This window comes from Sebastes fasciatus, chromosome 22 (genome assembly GCF_043250625.1).
Source record: "Sebastes fasciatus isolate fSebFas1 chromosome 22, fSebFas1.pri, whole genome shotgun sequence".
NCBI lineage: Eukaryota > Metazoa > Chordata > Actinopteri > Perciformes > Sebastidae > Sebastes > Sebastes fasciatus.
This window is the reverse complement of record NC_133816.1, coordinates 21,840,036-21,846,461: the sequence shown is the minus strand read 5'-3', so window position 1 is coordinate 21,846,461 and position 6,426 is coordinate 21,840,036. Positions and strand designations below refer to the sequence as shown.

Here is a 6,426-nt window from a genome sequence, read left to right as displayed (position 1 = left end):
CAAATTTAAGCGCGAGTAGGGGCTATTTGAGTGCGAGGACAGGGTTTTGAGGGAAAGCATTGCAAAATCTGATCGTGAAATCAATGAGTCATGTTCTCAAATTGAAAGACCTGAGTAAAGATAGGAAAAAAGCTCCATAAAAATGCAACATACACGTTATTGCAGCAGTAATATTAATCCAGAAACATCATTAATAATAGTAAAACACTGACACGGAACATTTTACTGCACGATGAATACTTTTACTTTTCATACTTTACACGCATTTTGCTGATTATTCAGTTAGTTTACAACCGGAAGTAACCACGTGTTGTCCTTCTTCACTGGAATGAATAGGGAGCAAATAGCGTTTGCATGCTATTATTGTGAACGTAGAGTAACAGCAGCACATGAACCGAGTCACTAAATGCTGTGTCAAATTTCCAGCTGTTCCAGAGGCAGAGCCAGGTGAGAGGACAGGACCGCTCATTCAAGAAGGTGAGTTCAGCTCTGCACAGTGTCTTTCACCTCGTTGTTTTGGTTTCACAGCTGAAACTTTTCTGTTTTCACTCAAATCTACATTGGTGCCTCCATGTTCAGACCTTTTCTAAATGTGTTTTCAGTGAAGAGTCACATGGTCAAGAGGTCCTTACCTTGCCCCACTTATTGGACTGAGTGGAGTGGTCACTGTTTCCTCTACATTCCAAATCGCAAGAAATGGGCTGATGCTGAGGTAATCAGCTGTTCAGTGCAGAATGCTTCTATGCTGCGTCCATTCTGCTGTTACACATGTTGTTAATTGACATATTTCTGTCTTTGCATTACTTGATATGTAATGTGTCATTTGTGTGTCTCCACACCATTCCACTCTTTCTATCCTTTATAGAGACATTGTCAGGACTATGGTGGAAACCTTCCATCAGTAAACAACCGCGATGAGTACAACAATATTCAGAATGTGGTACATAGTGTCACTTCGAACGATACAGAGGCATGGCTCGGAGGCACTGATGCACAACAGGTATGTCACTGATTAAACACAATGTAAAGCAACAAATTAAAAAGAGTGTTTAAACCATACTGTCTATTGTATTCTGATCTTCTAGGAGGGTACCTGGTTCTGGATTGATGGTAAACCTTTTAAGTACGACAACTGGGATCGAGGACAGCCTGATAATAATAATGGGACTGGACATTGTCTGGTGATGAACTATTCAGGTAAATATATATATAGAGCGTGAGAAAGGATTTTTCCTGAGGTCTTAGCAGGGTTTTGGTTAAAGAATTATCAATGCAGACATCAGTACAAGTGATGATAATGGTCGGTAGGTTGGTTTCCAACGGACAAGGCACATTAAACTAACTATTGGACAACTGACAATATATCATTCCATTGGCTTCAAGACAAATTGGCACACTGAAACCACTTCCTCTTTAGCTTGGCCAGGCAGGTGAAGGTTTGTGCAAAGCATTTGATGGAGTCAGTCATAAAGTTATAAAATATCAAATTTGAACTTTTCTGCTTCAAAGTTTTGGGTTGGAGTTGATGTTGTTCCCATTTTTTAAGCCAATATTTTCATTTTCACTGCAAATGTGTATCGGTTCACAATATTGGTTATCGGTCTCCCTGATTGCTAATAGTCGGTATCAATCCTGAAAAAAACATATCGTTCGACCTAGGGATGCTAATTTTGAAAAATGTTCTTAACCGATAACCGACCCTCGTTAACCGGTTTTAACCGTTAACCGACAAGATTTGTGCCTTGCATGCAGCGGTGTACCAGCTGCGTTGTATCAGGACAACAGACAACTGAGTCCCACGTAGGTGTAGCAGACAGTGTTTGTACAGTTTATTTGTCGGTGAATAAATGCTATGAAACTACAACTCCTCCGCTACACTCAAGCGAGCTGGAGAGACCGGAGCCGACTTCCTGTATCCTGCAACTCCGGCTCCGCCTCTTAAGGTGACGAGCCGCTCCTCTGAGCCGCTCAGCTTTTGAGTTAATTATTAACATTGCTTTTAACCGTTTTAACCGATAGCGTTAATCGATTAAAATGTTTAATGTTGGTTAACAGTTAAACGGTTAATTATGGACATCCCTAGTTCCACCCCCATCAGTCACTTTAAGTACTCCATGAATGCACAGCAAGACTCAGTGTAGGGCTTATATATATATATGTATTTATTGATAAACCTCTAAAAAAAATTCTGTGTCCTCTAGTTTTTGTGCAAAATTTTAAAATATTTAGTATTTGGCCTCATTAGATACATAGTTTTTATGGTTCATTGATTGTCTGAGAAAGCAGACAATTTATCCCTAAATAACTCCCTCTGTCTTTTTACAGATGAACTGAAATTTGACGATCAGCCTTGCTATGTCACAAAGCCGTTCGTCTGCGCCAGAAAGCCATGATATCTCTTTGGATAACAGAGGAACATGCAGTACCTATCACAACCACAGGAGTGTTCGGTGGATGTGTGATTATCTGTGTCTTCATCATCTGTAGCCTCTTGCATGTAGTGATCTATACTTCTTTCCTGTTACTGTTAAACTACTTAATGAATGTAGCCTTTTAGGCCTTTTCATTCTGGAGTGTTATTCTTATCTTCTACACAATTAAAAGACTCAAGCATTGAAAAAAAGCCAGTCTTTGAGTCTCATGATTGCAAATTAATACACGCAAAACTTTTTACAACACGATGTGATGGAGGATGTGTTGAGTCTTGAAATCTCAAGCCTTGGGCCTGGAACGGCTGAGATCTCAGTTCAATTTTCTTCAATGTTCAATTTTAATGGTGTCAGAAAGTCAACACAGGTTACTCAAATGAATCACTTGATGCTGTACAAGAATATTGCAAGAAGCAGAGTTTTCATTGTGTTTAATATCAACAGACACAAACACAACCAAAACCCGAGCCGGTCCGGACATGACTGTCCGTGGGCTTTACATCATAACCTTATATACTTGGAACAAAGAACTCATCCCTCCTATCCTGCCATCATACATTTTAATATTCTTCACTTCTACTGGTCTCTGTCAAAATATCTTACTAATCAGCATATACCCTATACCATACATATGATCTAGGTATCTCACCGACATCCTTTATGTCAGAGACAGATTCTTTGTTTTGGGCCCCTTGCAGCTGCGAGGTGATTTGAGTTCATTACAAGCATTACATCACTACAGCTGTGAGTTACAGCATTGGGGGTCTATACAGCAGCACTATGATTGTATGCTGTTTCAGTAATAAACACAGGGTTATAGGATTAATACTTTTATCATTGTTTATCACATTTTTATATAGTTAAAAAGGGATTACTTCTACAGATGTTAGCATGACATGGTTGGTAGCGATGGATCCCTTAGGTTTTCTGGTTTCATATGATAACAGTATTTTGTTAATATTAATGTGTAAGGGATAATGTACAGCGAGCCGGTCGTTGTTGTGAAAGAATCCCCGACACTCTCATCGCCCTGAAGGGGATTCTTTCACAACAACGACCCGCTAACATTATCCCGCTTATTACACAGCTACTTACTGAAGAAATCAATATTTTGACACGAAAACGATCCGCCAGAGTCCGACATCAGAGCTGCACCCATAGCAACGGACTGTTGTAGAGAAACTACAGACCGCCGTGATTGACCAATCCGAATCGAGCATTTGGTCAAGAAAGAATTTCGGCATGTTCTGGCAATAATTTGTGTTGTTCTATTGGTATTGGATTATTATGAATGTATTACACTGATATTACTCCATGATTATTGGAAAAACTTCTACCTCATAATGACTAGCTTAGTACTATTATTATTCTCACTGTAATTCCTGGTGAAAAATGTTTTAACCCATCCAGTAAAGGTGACCCTGCCTCTACACTGTAGTGTGACGTGGCTCCTTTATTTGATTGTTTTGGATCTGTTCCCTAGTTCAGTAGAATTTCCAGAAAAGGATGTTTGAATATGAATCCTAAAGATAACAACCATTGCCAATATTTTTCAGCTTATATTTACCCACGGAAGGTGTAAATGAGAACGGATGGTCTTTTTCAGCAACACCCTGCTCCACCTGAATACAGTTACAAACATTTTGCACCTGGACATCTGCAGCTCCTCTTGGGCCTTGGGGCTGAAAGGTCAGTCCACTACACTGTACCTGATGTGTTTCACTTCATCATTTGATATGATACTTTAATATCTATGTTTCAATCTTATGTGTCAAGCTTCACCATTTCTCTGCCAAGTAAGAGAAGAATTTCACCGTCTCATCGCTCAAACTTTGTTTATCTATTAAAGAAAACAACAGAGTGGCAAGTGGTCTTCTGATGACCCTGTACAAATACTGTAGCCATCGATATGATCACAGGGGTGGAGTACGTTGAGATATTTATTTAAAACAAAGATGGATAGATAATTCACAGTATATAAGAGCTGGTGTTTCTCTTGTTCAGCACCTCCACACAGGAAGACTGAAGCTACAAGCTGACAGACAAGAAAGAAGATAATCCTGCAGAAGGTCGGCTTCATCTCTCTTATCATCATCTCTTCTTCCTCTAATGGACTCTAGTCCTCATGTTCTTCAGAAGTATAACTAACATGTCTGTTTCTCTTTGTTAAAGATCACCATCATCATCATCATTTTCTCAACCATGAAGATGCTGACTGTGTCTCTACTCGTCTGTGCCGTGATGGCTCTGACCAGAGCTGCTTGTGAATGTTAACGTAGGGCAGCAGTTATTGTGAATGTAGAGTGACAGCAGCACATTAACCGAGTCACTAAGTGTGTGTGTGTGTGTGTGTGTGTGTGTGTGTGTGTGTGTGTGTGTGTCAAACCTCCAGCTGTTCCAGAGGCAAAGCTTGTTGAGAAGACAGGACTGCTCATTCCAGAAGGTGAGTTGGTATTTGTTCAGATTTTTTACAGAAATGCATTGTGCAAATGAATATAGTCATTCTTATGATCAGCTCTGCAAAATTAAATGAAATTCAATTTATTTTTAATTAGCGTCAAATCATAACAGAAGTTATCTCGAGACGCTTTTTATAAGAAGATCTAACAAGACAGGTACAGTGACAAGTCTTTTGTCCAATGCCATTAGGAATGGGGTCTAAGAGACAGGTAGATGATTTGAGATGATGAGATCACTGAAAGTGTCTTTCACCTCGTTGTTTCGGTTTTACGGCTGAAACTTAACTGTTCTCACTCTCTTCAGCTCCATTTCCAGCCGTTTTAAGTGAAAACGCTCTGATAATCCTTGTTCAGATCTTTTCTAATTGTGTTTTCAGTGAAGAGTCACGTGTTCAAGTGGTCTTCACCTTGCTTCAGTGATTGGACTGATTCCAGTGGTCGCTGTTTCCTTTACGTTCCAACACCCATGACCTGGGCTAATGCTGAGGTAATCAGCTGTTCAGTGCAGAGCGCTTCTACGCTGCGTCCATTCTGCTGTTACACATGTTGTTAATTGACATATTCTATAACTCCACTCTCTCTGTCCTTTATAGAAATATTGTGAGCACCATGGTGGAATCCTAGCATCAGTCCACAGCTTCAAGGAGTATAACTTGATTCAGAATGTGATACAGACTGTCACTCATAATTATCCACTGACATGGCTCGGAGGCTCCGATTCACAACAGGTATGTCACTGATTAAACACAATGTAAAGCAACAAACTAAAAAGCGTGTTTAAACCATACTGTCTATTGTATTATATTGTATTCTAATCTTTTAGACTGGTACTTGATTCTGGAGTGATGGTACACCTTTTAATTTCAACTACTGGGCTCGAGGACAGCCTGATGGCAATGGTAATACAGGCTGTCTGGTGATGAACCATGGAGGTAAATATATATATTACACATTAAAAGCAGTCTACAGGCTGACAGAGGAAACACAGAAAGTTGTCATTTTTTTTAAGTTGGGCTACAACCTGTTCCCTCATTTGAAATAAAAAATAATTTATACGTGTAAAAAGTTACATACAGTCCCTTTAATAACTCCCTATGTCTTTTTACAGCTCAGAAGAAATTTGACGACCAGCCTTGCTCTCGCCTATGGCCGTTTGTCTGCGCCAAAAAGCCATGATATCTCTTTGGATAAGAGAGAAACATGCAGTACCTATCACAACCACAGGAGTGTTGGGTGGATGTGTGATTATCTGTGTCTTCATCATCTGTAGCCTCTTGCATGTAGTGATCTATACTTCTTTCCTGTAACTGTTAAACTACTTAATGAATGTTGCCTGTTTGGCCTTTTCATTCTGGAGTGTTTTTCTTATCTTCTACACAATTAAAAGACTCAAGCATTGAAAAAAAGCCAGTCTGTGAGCCTAATGATTGCACACAGGAGAATCTCCATCACACAGAACATGCAGTTTGAGTTTTGTCAACAGGAAAAGAGGTGAAAGAAGAAGTTGAGCTTTATAGTTTTTAATTAAAAACACATAT

At 39.5% G+C, this 6,426-nt stretch overlaps 1 pseudogene; it reads left to right on the top strand.

Moving 5' to 3' along the window:
* The first annotated feature begins 4,631 nt into the window (after positions 1–4,631).
* Positions 4,632–6,064, top strand: LOC141761220 (type-2 ice-structuring protein-like; annotated as a pseudogene).
* The last annotated feature ends 362 nt before the right edge of the window (positions 6,065–6,426 follow it).